This window comes from Sinohyriopsis cumingii, chromosome 15, assembly GCF_028554795.1.
Source record: "Sinohyriopsis cumingii isolate HCF-2022 chromosome 15, ASM2855479v2, whole genome shotgun sequence".
NCBI lineage: Eukaryota > Metazoa > Mollusca > Bivalvia > Unionida > Unionidae > Sinohyriopsis > Sinohyriopsis cumingii.
The window spans coordinates 37,457,915-37,475,363 of record NC_142975.1 but is presented as its reverse complement, the minus strand read 5'-3'; the positions used below and the strand labels follow the sequence as shown (position 1 = coordinate 37,475,363).

The window sequence follows — 17,449 nt, the reverse complement described above, 5'->3', positions numbered from 1 at the left end:
ATACGTCTTCGTTGTCCTTGACGTACCAATGTTCACAGTCTCCGTGATTGCATCAGCAGTGTGCGTCCTTAGCTTGTACTGACTGTAGAGACAAGATGTGTAAGTACGTCTTCATTGTCCATAACGTTCCAATGTCCACGGTCTCCATGTTTTGCCAATAGTTTCTATTGATAGTTCAAACTAGATGTGAAAATACGTCATTATTTGTCAGTGACGTACCGGTGTCAACGGTCTCTGATATTGTCAATAGTGTGTCCTTGGTTTGAAGTGATAGTTCAGACTAGATGTGTTTATGAATCTTCGTTGTCCATTACGTATCAATGTCCAAACTTTGTCAATAGTGTGTGCGTCATTAATTTGGATTGATTGTTAGGACTAGATGGGTAAACGTGTCCTTGTTGGTCAAAATGCACAAATGTTCACGGTATCCGTGATTATGTCAATAGTGTTCATATTATAGTGTTACACATCAAAAATTATTGTTACTTTATTTACAAAAGAAGATATATTTGTCTTTGAAATAAGCGGATTCGCAGCTGAAACAAAACATTTCATTTGTTTATTGATTTGACTATGTTATATCTATTTATCCTTTCACTTTTAGAGCTCCTGTGTAGATTGGCTATGTGCTGTAAAAAGGCGTTTAAAATTTACATTAAAAATAACATGGTTTTTAAAGCGTTGCTATAAAGCAATTTGATATACGCAATGATACGCATACATAAACATTCTTAGAACTGTGTGCTGTTGGGTCTATTCCTGTAGATCAATGATGAATTTCCACCCATTAATCATTAGAGACGTATGAAAATAACGATAAAATGTAATAATAATCCCCGTTATCTAAAAGAATTTATTATGGTACACACTTTAATCGTAGTCCTTTCCTTTCCCGTTACCCCCTCCCCTCTCATGCCCGAGGGACAAATTTGCAGAAATCTGGAGTGAGAGATAAAAAGAAATTGGGTCTGATAAAAAACATTGAAACTGAAACTGCACTAAGGAACCTACACTAACATTCTTCATAACGGTATGTTTACACTGCTCTTGGGACCTACCAAAAGTGTTTATATTATCAATGATACAAAGTTGAAATTGCCGGTGGAAACAGAAAGGTAAATGTCTTGGTTACGGGGCACACATATGTAATGTATTAAGGCTTTGTTGATGTTGTTGCTGTTTCTTAAACCTATTGTAAGGTTCTAGAATCAATTATTATTAATTAAATATGAAAATAGCCAATGGCCGCCCACCCACCCACCTTTCTCTCTCTCTCTCTCTCTCTCTCTCTCTCTCTCTCTCTCTCTGTTGACTATCAAATGAAGATAACTGCGAAAATCCATGAAAAGACGGGAATAGCGGATTTTCGCTTGTGTAATACCATAACGTCTCTGGACCTATGAAAATTGATGGTAAATGTTAAAGTCAAACCGACCAGAGAGAGAGACAGACAGACAGAAAGATATTTTTACGGTCGGTAGTAATGTCAGTTAAAGCAAATTAATGATATAGATCAACTTTAAATATATTAAAATATTTTAATTACCTCCTGTTTCGCTTAGATTCTATTTCACGCTAATTTCCTTCCGCCTGTACGTCAATGCATTGATGAGCGTTCAATATTCAAGATTGTTATATGCTCATTTTTTCTCCGTTAACTTTAGATTGTCAGAATCGTTGAGTATTTTACGATAATGTACTCGCGCGGAACTTCATATTGAACTCACGTGTGCCCAATAGTGTATTAGGAACTACTTTGTAAACAAATCATGTACACTCTGGTAGTAGACGCTTTAAGTTTTGGTTGATTCAGTTTATTTCTGAATGAACTAAACGAGATGTTTCGTGGACTGCCACATACCAGCTGCTTTGGCACATTCCGCGTTAACTCTTTTGATACAACGTTTCGGATTTAGGCTAGCTATATACGCCAGACAGGGTTCTTACAAATAACACGCATGACAAGGCATAAACTATCTTCTTTAGCTGGCAATAAGAATGGCAACAAATATACTTTCAGTTTTGACATCCTGAATTACCGCAAAATGTACTTTCTTAGTTCTGCAAATCCGAATTACATGAGCCATGTCAGGCGTTCTCAAGCTTGATTATACATTTCGAAATTGTATTGTGAAATTCGACTATATTCCAAGTGAAATTATATCCTCCTTACTGCACACAAAATGAAATATTAAATTCCTTGGCGTCTTTTTGATAATTGTAATTGAAAGACTTCATATTTTCCCACATTATGATTTCAAACATTCAATGACAGAAAGAAAAGACATTTGCAGCGTTCAACACGCTCCAACTTCACTGCTTCAATCCGATGTATTTCATGTAGAATTGGCACAGATAAATGTAGTCCATATTCACGAAATTTCGTAGAATCGACAAAAATACCAAAATCTATTCATTCCAGATCAAAATAAAAAGTTTTTGCAATGCGCATTTATTCACAATATGACTCCAAATTTCAGTTTTAAGTAGATCAAAACGCCATTTTCTTTCGAAAGTTATGTCTAGCGTGCGACTAAGTTCAAATTTATCTGGGTGAAGTTATGTGCACATTAATAATGTTATTGTTGTGTAATGACGAATCTGCGGTTGTGTACCATTTCCATCCGAAAAACTCATTCATATTTTCCCATATAAATGCAGTAACCTATAAATATATGTGTATGAAGAACTAGTACTCTACTTTCTTCATTAAAACCACCTTTCATGTATAAATCATAAGTGTAATTTATATTCATTGAATCCATGTGAATAAAGATAGAAACACAGAAATGAAAACAAGCAACTTATCAATATGAAAACGTGAACGTGAATAGGCACAAACAGACATAACTATTTTTTGTACCGGACACACTCGCCGACGATGTGAGTTCCTTCACCCAGTCAATACACAGTTGCCTATCATCAATCCAGCTCCATTCAAATGGCAAATATATGTATTCGCATGTGATATAAATAAACTATATCCAAAGTATGTACGCTGTATCAATGATATACCACTAGTTGTATAAATTTTCATTAAAAGGAAACTCGGCAAGCCTCATTTCCTTTTAATGAAACATTTATACATCTCGTACATTTTCGTTCATACAGGGTACATTCTATATATATATATATATATATATATATATATATATATATATATATATATATATATATATATATATATATATATATATATATATATACATATATATATATATATATATATATAAAATCGAAAAGGGCCTGGTTCAATTTACTTTCAAAATAAACTTAACTCTGGTTAAATATATACTTTCATGCATAGTTTGATCTCTAGCCATGATATACTATTATAATGATATGTCTTCTTCTTGGCACCCCTGTACGGATATATGCATATGCTGATAGAAGTATATCCTTTTGGACAATATTTCACACTGAGGATATGCTTCATTCTCAGCCAAAATGTATCAAGCGGTAGTGACGTCTAATGATACCCTAATCTGACAGAACCGAGCTGGAATGTAAATGAGCTATATGTTAAAACTAATTATTCGGAAGATCATTATATATATATATATATATATATATATATATATATATATATATATATATATATATATATATATATATATATATATATATATATATATATATATATACATATAAAATTATATATATATATATATATATATATATAATTATATATATATATATATAATTACTTTCACAATTTCGTAAACAAAATTGGTTAACTTTGTGACTATGCATCCATGATATGTTAAGAAATACCAATAAAATACGTATTTAATCCTATTTTCATTCTAAAAATGCTTGAATTACGAAAATGAGAACAAACTTAAGAGTTGTATGAAAGTGCTAATAATTAGTGACTACAACATCTGAGAGAAACGATTTCATTTTCTTACGAAGACACAGAGACAACTAAGAAATATTACAAATACTAAATCTGCATCGTTTACAAAGATTTCTTAACATGTCTACTATGCAAAAACCCTGATGATGGTGTTTAGTCGAACGGATACGAACCTTACCGTTTCATGACACCTCCACGTTCGACTTACGACTTTAGGTTGTAGAAATGAAAATCATTGACTGATATGTACTACTTTAATAAATGTAATAACTAGCTAATTTCAGGTGAAATAATGGAAGAACATATATATATATATATATATATATATATATATATATATATATATATATATATATATATATATATATATATATCTACACACGAGTCTATACATGATGCATGTATGGATGAAAGGAAACAACGATAACATGTGCGATATATCACTTATAAAATATTTAGAAGCTATCAGCATTTAGTGAGAATATTTCTCTTCAAATAAAATGATCAATCATTTATACCGACTCTCGAGGAGGACAGAGTTTATTCAGAAATGTATTTTCCTTTGCCTATGAAGCTATTTAAATCTTACGCTTGAGCTCACAAAACATGATCTAAGAACTATAATACAAATACCCATTCAAATACGTTGAATCAACTTTCATATTATTTTAGTTAATGGACCACTAAGTGCGTTTATATCTGAATACTTAATAAAGACTGCGGAATAAATTAGAAAAAATTTAAATGACGGAGATGAACAAACTTTATACCCATTAGACTGATGTGTCTATAGTCTTTTTATGAAATAGCTACGTGCGTGTCTCAGTCAGCCTTTCATACTTGCATTTAACAAATTATACAGGTTAATGGGCTGGGTATCATTCAATCCAATCTTCTTTGCCTGAATTGTCTGACAAACATCGACATCAAATTATATATATATATATATAGAGAGAGAGAGAGAGAGAGAGAGAGAGAGAGAGAGGCAGGGAGAGAGAGAGAGAGAGAGAGAGGGAGAGAGAGAGAGAGATAATGTTCACTTTGCAGAAATGGTCATTGTTCAATATATCTAACAATGTAGGTAAAACAACATTAGAATTATAGTGATTTTGTTTCTTAGTGTTGCAACGAAAGCAAATAATAATTTTAGCAAAGTTCCATACAATGACGGAGGTTTCCAATTAAAAAGGGAAGGTGGCGGAATTGGTATATATCTGAAAACAAAAAGGTAAATTATATTCACAAGAATATATAGGCGATGACTTCTTTTCAATATCAATATTTTGTTGAAACTTGAATACAAGATATAAGTTGGCACTATTTCAAAAATGTAAACATACAGACATTTAGCGAGTTTTTAAATAATGCAAATGTTACTATACGAGCATGATAAGGTAAATTTAAAGAACAGATAAGTAAATTTGTATTTGTCTATATCAGCTCAGAATAGATATGTTTATTATCGTTTCCCGGTTTTGTGATGTATGTATAAAATATTTATCATAATCTACCTCAACCTCCATTAATAGTTTGTATATGTACTATATTTGTTATCTGTATATTGTTTGACCTCAAGAGCAATCAAATTCAGTATATGTTCAAACTATTGTTAGTTCATCCACACGTTTTTCTCTCCCTTTTCCGTTGAATCGGACCATTTATTTGACATGCCTATGACCGTTGATATGTACATCCATATGTCTGCATGGCCTTGTATTTTCGTCTATAAATTTGTTTGCATATTATTTCCAGTAACCATCCCATCGCCAACTGCTCATCTATCTATTCACTCTTTGCCGATTCTTCCGATTGCCTTTTCATCTTTTCGTGCGTCCCACTCGTTCGTCCTTACTTATTATTCTATTGGCGTGCTTTCTGCAAATACTGTCCTTGTCAAAAAGTTGACAGTTTATGTCGTCTACAATTTTATGTTGTTGAAACAGAAGAAGCAGTTGACTTGTAATACTTTGTAATTATTTGCTTAGTATTACTGTCCCTTATTGCACTTTAAAGGAGGATTGTAAAACAATTATTCGGGTGAAATGATGAACCTATGTTGAAAAGAGAGTCATTTTTCACCATATGCATATCGTCTTACCTACATATATACACTGCATGTACAAGCAACAATTGCATATTTGGAAATAACTGTGAATGCATATCACTCGGAAAATAACACTTCAAACACACTTGCTTAACGTTGCCTCGATTGCTTTACATTTGTAGAAATCCAAGCACAGCCCTAATAAGAAATACTAGAAAAGAAAATAACAATATTGTGTTCGTTAAATTCTTAGGTCAAAGTTAACGAAAAAGTCTTCATACATATTAACTATTGAGAATAAATTAAATCAAATTCAGTCATAAAACCAACAAGGAAAATCAGTTTCAGATTTCCTGAATTATATGATGATTTAAGATTTAGTAGAATAGGTTCATGTCATATATAAATTCTTCTTGATATTATCAAATTATGCACACTTACAACATAATAATACATGTTTTGATGCATCAGCATATTAACAATCCCAGTACTGTGCTTCCGTCTAAACACATATATGAATAGTATGGAATCACCAGCCTGTCACATTGTTATATGAAGTAACAATTAAAGACTGATGCCTTAATTGGAGACAGGATAATCATAATGTGATCAGGCTTTTATTCTGGAAACGGTTAAAGATATTTCTGAGATAAAAGAAAAAAATAACCACAATTAAATCTTAGTGCACCAATCCTCTTAGTCTGAACAGTTCATGTACGGCTTAATAATGTTTCTCTTCGTTTTCATTTCGCAAGATAATGAGAGTCACAGCTGGCCATGACGTCACATTATCTACAGTTTCCATTTTGTGGTCAATAGTTATGTGTCCTTTGTTTGCATGGATTATACAGAATATCTGTGTGAACGTGTGCGTCCTCGCTTGCATTGCTAAATTTCATATTCCTTATAATTGATAATACGGTTCCCTCCTTGATGCATCACCATTTTATACCAATTTACTTCCGGAAACTCTATTGCTTTTCGCTCTAAGATCGCCAAAACAAATGTCCTCGGTACGCGGTTCCATACGCAAGTCCTCGATATCCACCAAATACAAAAATGTGTGTGTGTGTGTGTGTGTGTGTGTGTGTGCTAGAGAGTTAATTATTTTTTCCAAGAGGAATAATATTGATAATATAGTGGAGTGGCATACCAAAAATCTGTGTACACTGACGTCAGAAGACTTCGATGATATAAGGACTAAAACTAACTGAACAGAGTTTAGATGTGTGCTTGTCTTGGTGCTAAGTAACACCGTTTAATCTGTAATCGAACCAAATTCAAATCCCAGATTGTGTATGTACCTATCTGAGATTCTCGTTTATTGATATTTAACGTGTGAATAGATACTAAACAAAAGGAATAACGATATCGCGCAGGATACATTAAGCAGTAATAAATCTTACACTTTTCCTAGCCAATACGTTCGAACTTCAAATGCAAAGAAAATTTTGACTGGTCCGAATGAATACCGGAAGCTGTTTTTCACCCACTCTACGAAATATATCCGTTACATTCATTACTACATCCTCTTTTTCTTCGGCATACTATGCAAATTTTTCCGACCTGGAAAATTTTGCTTCCTTGCCAGAGCACATAAATAATTTAAATTTACATTAGTTTCAACAAGGTGCTTACTAACGAACAGGGAAACTCATTCATAAACTGTAAGTAAGCCGACAAAATACATGATGATATGAAGGCTTAATGTTACTATAATGGATGTTTAGAGTCTTCCAAAGTGATACTCCATGCGAAGATGATTAATGATGGACTGGCCTGGAATCGAACCTGCTTATCTCAGTTTGTAAGTCTAAACTACTAAGTCGCAATGATTCTGATGTTAATATTACAAGGGCAATATTCTATTCTTTATTTCATATATTATTCCTTGATTACGGTCAAAAGAAACTTTGATAATTCTACATGTAAAATGGTAAATAACAGGGAGACTGTAGGAAATAAAAGCCACTTGCAATATGAAATCAAGCTTGAGTGACCTTCTTTGGATTAGCTAGGTTGCTCTTGTAGAGATGCGTAAAAAATATCAGGTTTAACGAGTGAATGTAAAGGGGGTTCTAGATTTTGAGGAAGTAATGGACGAATTACTGAACACCATATATCCAGGTTCCAACACACACACACACACACACACACACACGCATGCACGTATACGATTGTGTAAGATACGTTATATTGATCTATTAAACTGAATCGTGTGTTCTTGAATGCAATATACAGGTTAATAGGAAGGGTATCATTCAATCCAATTGTCTTTGCCTGGATTGTCTGATTAAAATATTGACATAAAATTATATATATATATATATATATATATAGAGAGAGAGAGAGAGAGAGAGAGAGAGAGAGAGAGAGATAATGTTCACTTTGCAGAAAAGGTCATTGTTCAATATATCTAACAATGTAAGTACAACAACTTTAGAAGTATAGTGATTTTGTTTCTTAGTGTTGCAACGAAAGCAAATAATAATTTTAGCACTGTTCCGTACATCGACACAGTTTTCCAATTGAAAAGGGAAGGTGGCGGAATTGGTATATATCTGAAAACAAAAGGGTGAATTATATTCATAAGAATATATAGGCGATGACTTCTTTCAATATCAATATTTTGTTGAAACTTGAATACAAGATATAAGTTAGCAGCATTTCAAAAATGTAAACATACAGACATTTAGCGAGTTTTTAAATAATGCAATTGTAACTATACGAGTAAGATTAGGTAAATTTATAGAACAGATCAATAAATTTTATTTGTCTATATAACTACTAGCTAATTTCAGGTGAAAGAATGGAAGAACATACAGTCTATAAAAATGACTATGCAATTTCACCAGACAACATATATTCATTTGATTAATATATATATATATATATATATATATATATATATATATATATATATATATCCATTTTAGTCTAGACATGTTCCATGCATGGATCAAAGAAAAGGACGATAACTTGTGCGATATATCACTTATAAAATATTTAGAAGCTATCAGCATTTAGTGAGAATATTTCTCTTCAAATAAAATGATCAGTCATTGATACCGACTTTCGAGGAGGACAGAGTTTATTCAGAAATGTATTTTCCTTTGCCTATGAAGCTATTTAAATCTTACGCTTGAGCTCACAAAACATGATCTAAGAGCTATAATACAAATACCCATTTAAAGACGTTGAATCAACTTTCATATTATTTTAGTTAATGGACCACTAAGTGCGTTTATATCTGAATACTTAATATAGACTGCGGAATAAATTAGAAATAATTTAAATGACGGAGATGAACAAACTTTATACCCATTAGACTGATGTGTCTATAGTCTTTTTATGAAATAGCTACGTGCGTGTCTCAGTTAGCCTTTCATACTTGCATTTAACAAATTATACAGGTTAATGGGCTGGGTATCATTCAATCCAATCTTCTTTGCCTGAATTGTCTGACAAACATTGACATAAAATTATATATATATATATATATATAGAGAGAGAGAGAGAGAGAGAGAGAGAGAGAGAGAGAGAGAGAGAGGGAGGGAGAGAGAGAGAGAGAGAGATAATGTCCACTTTGCAGAAATGGTCATTGTTCAATATATCTAACAATGTAGGTGAAACAACATTAGAATTATAGTGATTTTGTTTCTTAGTGTTGCAACGAAAGCAAATAATAACTTTAGCACAGTTCCGTACAACGGCGCAGGTTTCCAATTAAAAAGGGAAGGTGGCAGAATTGCTATATATCTGAAAACAAAAAGGTGAATTATATTCATAAGAATATATAGGCGATGACTTCTTTTCAATATCAATATTTTGCTGAAACTTGAATACAAGATATAAGTTAGCAGTATTTCAAAAATGTAAACATACAGACATTTGGTGAGTTTTTAAATAATGCAAATATTACTATAAAGGTAAGATTAGGTAAATTTAAAGAACAGATAAGTAAATTTGTATTTGTCTATATCAGCTCAGAATGGATATGTTTATTATCGTTTCCCGGTTTTGTGATGTATGTATAAAATATTTATCATAATCTACCTCAACCTCCATTAATAGTTTGTATATGTACTATATTTGTTATCTGTATATTGTTTGACCTCAAGAGCAATCAAATTCAGTATATGTTCAAACTATTGTTAGTTCATCCACACGTTTTTCTCTCCCTTTTCCGTTGAATCGGACCATTTATTTGACATGCCTATGACCGTTGATATGTACATCCATATGTCTGCATGGCCTTGTATTTTCGTCTATAAATTTGTTTGCATATTATTTCCAGTAACCATCCCATCGCCAACTGCTCATCTATCTATTCACTCTTTGCCGATTCTTCCGATTGCCTTTTCATCTTTTCGTGCGTCCCACTCGTTCGTCCTTACTTATTATTCTATTGGCGTGCTTTCTGCAAATACTGTCCTTGTCAAAAAGTTGACAGTTTATGTCGTCTACAATTTTATGTTGTTGAAACAGAAGAAGCAGTTGACTTGTAATACTTTGTAATTATTTGCTTAGTATTACTGTCCCTTATTGCACTTTAAAGGAGGATTGTAAAACAATTATTCGGGTGAAATGATGAACCTATGTTGAAAAGAGAGTCATTTTTCACCATATGCATATCGTCTTACCTACATATATACACTGCATGTACAAGCAACAATTGCATATTTGGAAATAACTGTGAATGCATATCACTCGGAAAATAACACTTCAAACACACTTGCTTAACGTTGCCTCGATTGCTTTACATTTGTAGAAATCCAAGCACAGCCCTAATAAGAAATACTAGAAAAGAAAATAACAATATTGTGTTCGTTAAATTCTTAGGTCAAAGTTAACGAAAAAGTCTTCATACATATTAACTATTGAGAATAAATTAAATCAAATTCAGTCATAAAACCAACAAGGAAAATCAGTTTCAGATTTCCTGAATTATATGATGATTTAAGATTTAGTAGAATAGGTTCATGTCATATATAAATTCTTCTTGATATTATCAAATTATGCACACTTACAACATAATAATACATGTTTTGATGCATCAGCATATTAACAATCCCAGTACTGTGCTTCCGTCTAAACACATATATGAATAGTATGGAATCACCAGCCTGTCACATTGTTATATGAAGTAACAATTAAAGACTGATGCCTTAATTGGAGACAGGATAATCATAATGTGATCAGGCTTTTATTCTGGAAACGGTTAAAGATATTTCTGAGATAAAAGAAAAAAATAACCACAATTAAATCTTAGTGCACCAATCCTCTTAGTCTGAACAGTTCATGTACGGCTTAATAATGTTTCTCTTCGTTTTCATTTCGCAAGATAATGAGAGTCACAGCTGGCCATGACGTCACATTATCTACAGTTTCCATTTTGTGGTCAATAGTTATGTGTCCTTTGTTTGCATGGATTATACAGAATATCTGTGTGAACGTGTGCGTCCTCGCTTGCATTGCTAAATTTCATATTCCTTATAATTGATAATACGGTTCCCTCCTTGATGCATCACCATTTTATACCAATTTACTTCCGGAAACTCTATTGCTTTTCGCTCTAAGATCGCCAAAACAAATGTCCTCGGTACGCGGTTCCATACGCAAGTCCTCGATATCCACCAAATACAAAAATGTGTGTGTGTGTGTGTGTGTGTGTGTGTGCTAGAGAGTTAATTATTTTTTCCAAGAGGAATAATATTGATAATATAGTGGAGTGGCATACCAAAAATCTGTGTACACTGACGTCAGAAGACTTCGATGATATAAGGACTAAAACTAACTGAACAGAGTTTAGATGTGTGCTTGTCTTGGTGCTAAGTAACACCGTTTAATCTGTAATCGAACCAAATTCAAATCCCAGATTGTGTATGTACCTATCTGAGATTCTCGTTTATTGATATTTAACGTGTGAATAGATACTAAACAAAAGGAATAACGATATCGCGCAGGATACATTAAGCAGTAATAAATCTTACACTTTTCCTAGCCAATACGTTCGAACTTCAAATGCAAAGAAAATTTTGACTGGTCCGAATGAATACCGGAAGCTGTTTTTCACCCACTCTACGAAATATATCCGTTACATTCATTACTACATCCTCTTTTTCTTCGGCATACTATGCAAATTTTTCCGACCTGGAAAATTTTGCTTCCTTGCCAGAGCACATAAATAATTTAAATTTACATTAGTTTCAACAAGGTGCTTACTAACGAACAGGGAAACTCATTCATAAACTGTAAGTAAGCCGACAAAATACATGATGATATGAAGGCTTAATGTTACTATAATGGATGTTTAGAGTCTTCCAAAGTGATACTCCATGCGAAGATGATTAATGATGGACTGGCCTGGAATCGAACCTGCTTATCTCAGTTTGTAAGTCTAAACTACTAAGTCGCAATGATTCTGATGTTAATATTACAAGGGCAATATTCTATTCTTTATTTCATATATTATTCCTTGATTACGGTCAAAAGAAACTTTGATAATTCTACATGTAAAATGGTAAATAACAGGGAGACTGTAGGAAATAAAAGCCACTTGCAATATGAAATCAAGCTTGAGTGACCTTCTTTGGATTAGCTAGGTTGCTCTTGTGGAGATGCGTAAAAAATATCAGGTTTAACGAGTGAATGTAAAGGGGGTTCTAGATTTTGAGGAAGTAATGGACGAATTACTGAACACCATATATCCCGGTTCCAACACACACACACACACACACGCATGCACGTATACGATTGTGTAAGATACGTTATATTGATCTATTAAATTGAATCGTGTGTTCTTGAATGCAATATACAGGTTAATAGGAAGGGTATCATTCAATCCAATTGTCTTTGCCTGGATTGTCTGATTAAAATATTGACATAAAATTATATATATATATAGAGAGAGAGAGAGAGAGAGAGAGAGAGATAATGTTCACTTTGCAGAAAAGGTCATTGTTCAATATATCTAACAATGTAAGTACAACAACTTTAGAAGTATAGTGATTTTGTTTCTTAGTGTTGCAACGAAAGCAAATAATAATTTTAGCACTGTTCCGTACATCGACACAGTTTTCCAATTGAAAAGGGAAGGTGGCGGAATTGGTATATATCTGAAAACAAAAGGGTGAATTATATTCATAAGAATATATAGGCGATGACTTCTTTCAATATCAATATTTTGTTGAAACTTGAATACAAGATATAAGTTAGCAGCATTTCAAAAATGTAAACATACAGACATTTAGCGAGTTTTTAAATAATGCAATTGTAACTATACGAGTAAGATTAGGTAAATTTATAGAACAGATCAATAAATTTTATTTGTCTATATAACTACTAGCTAATTTCAGGTGAAAGAATGGAAGAACATACAGTCTATAAAAATGACTATGCAATTTCACCAGACAACATATATTCATTTGATTAATATATATATATATATATATATATATATATATATATATATATATATATATATATATATATATATATATATATATCCATTTTAGTCTAGACATGTTCCATGCATGGATCAAAGAAAAGGACGATAACTTGTGCGATATATCACTTATAAAATATTTAGAAGCTATCAGCATTTAGTGAGAATATTTCTCTTCAAATAAAATGATCAGTCATTGATACCGACTTTCGAGGAGGACAGAGTTTATTCAGAAATGTATTTTCCTTTGCCTATGAAGCTATTTAAATCTTACGCTTGAGCTCACAAAACATGATCTAAGAGCTATAATACAAATACCCATTTAAAGACGTTGAATCAACTTTCATATTATTTTAGTTAATGGACCACTAAGTGCGTTTATATCTGAATACTTAATATAGACTGCGGAATAAATTAGAAATAATTTAAATGACGGAGATGAACAAACTTTATACCCATTAGACTGATGTGTCTATAGTCTTTTTATGAAATAGCTACGTGCGTGTCTCAGTTAGCCTTTCATACTTGCATTTAACAAATTATACAGGTTAATGGGCTGGGTATCATTCAATCCAATCTTCTTTGCCTGAATTGTCTGACAAACATTGACATAAAATTATATATATATATATATATATAGAGAGAGAGAGAGAGAGAGAGAGAGAGAGAGGGAGAGAGAGAGAGAGATAATGTCCACTTTGCAGAAATGGTCATTGTTCAATATATCTAACAATGTAGGTGAAACAACTTTAGAATTATAGTGATTTTGTTTCTTAGTGTTGCAACGAAAGCAAATAATAACTTTAGCACAGTTCCGTACAACGGCGCAGGTTTCCAATTAAAAAGGGAAGGTGGCAGAATTGCTATATATCTGAAAACAAAAAGGTGAATTATATTCATAAGAATATATAGGCGATGACTTCTTTTCAATATCAATATTTTGCTGAAACTTGAATACAAGATATAAGTTAGCAGTATTTCAAAAATGTAAACATACAGACATTTGGTGAGTTTTTAAATAATGCAAATATTACTATAAAGGTAAGATTGGGTAAATTTAAAGAACAGATAAGTAAATTTGTATTTGTCTATATCAGCTCAGAATGGATATGTTTATTATCGTTTCCCGGTTTTGTGATGTATGTATAAAATATTTATCATAATTTACCTCAACCTCCATTAATAGTTTGTATATGTACTATATTTGTTATCTGTATATTGTTTGACCTCAAGAGCAATCAAATTCAGTATATGTTCAAACTATTGTTAGTTCATCCACACGTTTTTCTCTCCCTTTTCCGTTGAATCGGACCATTTATTTGACATGCCTATGACCGTTGATATGTACATCCATATGTCTGCATGGCCTTGTATTTTCGTCTATAAATTTGTTTGCATATTATTTCCAGTAACCATCCCATCGCCAACTGCTCATCTATCTATTCACTCTTTGCCGATTCTTCCGATTGCCTTTTCATCTTTTCGTGCGTCCCACTCGTTCGTCCTTACTTATTATTCTATTGGCGTGATTTCTGCAAATGCTGTCCTTGTCAAAAAGTTGACAGTTTATGTCTTCTACAATTTTATGTTGTTGAAACAGAAGAAGCAGTTGACTTGTAATACTTTGAAATTATTTGCTTAGTTTAACTGCCCCTTATTGCACTTTAAAGGAGGATTGTAAAACTATTATTCGGATGAAATGATGAACCTATGTTGAAAAGAGAGTCATTTTTCACCATATGCATATCGTCTTACCTACATATATACACTGCATGTACAAACAACAAGTGCATATTTGGAAATAACTGTGAATGCATATCACTCGAAAAATAACACATCAAACACACTTGCTTAACGTTGCCACGGTTGCTTTTACATTTGTCGAAATCCAAGCACAGTCCTAATAGGAAATACTAGAAAAGAATATAACAGTACAGTGTTCGTTTAATTCTTAGGTCAAAGTTGACGAAAAAAGTTTTCATACATAATAATTATTGAGAAACAATTAAATCAAATTCAGTCATAATACCAACAAGGAGAATCTGTTTCAGATTTCCTGAATTATATGATGATTTAAGACTTAGTAGAAAAGGTTCATGTGATACATAAATCGTTCTTGATATTATCAATTTATGCACAGTTACAATATAACAATGAATGTTTTGATGCATCAGCATATTAACAATCCCAGTACTGTGCTTCCGTCTAAACACATGTATGAACAGTATGGAATCACCAGCCTGCCACATTGTTATATGAAGTAACAATTCAAGACTGTTGCATTAATTAGAGACAGGATAATCATATTGTGATCGGCCTTTTATTCTGGAAACGGTTAAATATATTTCTGAAATAAAAGACAAAACAAACCACAATTACATCTGAGTGCACCAACCCTCTTAGTCTGAACAGTTCATGTACGGCTTAATAATGTTTCTCTTCGTTTATATTTCGCAAGATAATGAGAGTCATAGCTGGCCATGACGTCACATTATCTACAGTTTCCATTTTCTGGTCAATAGTTATGTGTCTTTTGTTTTTCATGGATTATACAGAATATCTGTGTGAACGTGTGCGTCCTCGCTTGCATTGCTAAATTTCATATTCCTTATAATTGATAATACGGTTCCCTCCTTGATGCATCACCATTTTATACCAATTTACTTCCGGAAACTCTATTGCTTTTCGCTCTAAGATCGCCAAAACAAATGTCCTCGGTACGCGGCTCCATACGCAAGTCCTCGATATCCACCAAATACAAAAATGTGTGTGTGTGTGTGTGTGTGTGTGAGTGCACTGTGCTAGAGAGTTAATTATTTTTTCTAAGAGGAATAATATTGATAATATAGTGGAGTGGCATACCAAAAATCTGTGTACACTGACGTCAGAAGACTTCGATGATATAAGGACTAAAACTAACTGAACAGAGTTTAGATGTGTGCATGTCTTAGTGTTAAATAACACCGTTTAATCTGTAATCGAACCAAATTCAAATCCCAGAATGTATGTACCTATCTGAGATTCTCCTCTATCGTTATTTAACGTGTGAATAGATACAAAACAATAGGAATAAGGATATCGCGCAGGATACATTAAGCAGTAATAAATCTTACACTTTTCCTAGCCAATACGTTCGAACTTCAAATGCAAAGAAAATTTTGCCTGCTCCGAATGAATAACGGAATCTGTTTTTCACCCACTCTACGAAATATATCCGTTACATTCATTACTACATCCTCTTTTTCTTCGGCATACTATGCAAATTTTTCCGACCTGGAAAATTTTGCTTCCTTCAAAGCACACATAAAAAATTTAAATTTACATTAGTTTAAACAAGTTGCTTACTAACTAACACAGATACCCATTCATAAACTGTAAGTAAGCCGACACAATACAGGATGATATGAAGGCTTAATGTTAATATAATGGATGTTTAGAGTCTTCCAAAGTGATACTCCATGCCAAGCTCATTAATGATGGACTGGCCTGGAATCGAACCTGCTTATCTCAGTTTGTAAGTCTAAACTACTAAGTCGCAATGATTCTGCTGTTAACATTACAACTGCAATATACTATTCTTTATTTCATATATTATTATTTGATTACGGTCAAAAGAAACTTTGATAATTCTACATGCAAGATGGCAAATGACAGGGAGACTGTAGGAAATAAAAGCCACTTGCAATGTGAAACCAAGCTTGAGTGACCTTCTTTGGATTAGCTAGGTTGCTCTTGTGGAGATGCGTAAAAATATCGACTTTCACGAGTGAATGTAAGGGGGGTTCAAGATTTTGAGGAAGTAATGGACGAATTACTGAACACCATATACCCCGGTTCCAACACACACACACCCACACCCACCCCCCCACACACACACGCACGCACGCACGCACACGCATGCATGCATACGTATGTATATTATACGTGATCTTGATCTATTAAACTGAGTCGTGTGTTATTGAATGCAAACTATCATAAAAGTACGACACAGGAGTTTTGAAATACCTAAACTGTGCCAACATCGTTAATTTGAATGAAGCTCACAACTCTTCGAGAAACAACTTTAGCGGTTAGGAAAAGTAGACAAACAACGCCACTT

General features: G+C 32.9%; 1 protein-coding gene across 3 annotated transcripts in view; it reads right to left on the bottom strand.

Annotated features, from left to right (window-relative positions):
- Window positions 1-17,449, bottom strand: part of LOC149781625 (sodium- and chloride-dependent glycine transporter 2-like) — an 87,033-nt gene that overhangs the window by 60,300 nt on the left and 9,284 nt on the right. Inside the window, exon 1 of one of the 3 annotated variants that reach the window (XM_089935678.1) lies at window positions 4,033-4,058. The exons of the other annotated variants lie outside the window; for them this stretch is intronic. The gene's annotated coding sequence lies outside the window, so the exon portion shown is untranslated. Of the gene's footprint in view, window positions 1-4,032; window positions 4,059-17,449 lie in introns of those variants that run through there. 3 annotated transcript variants of the gene reach the window in all.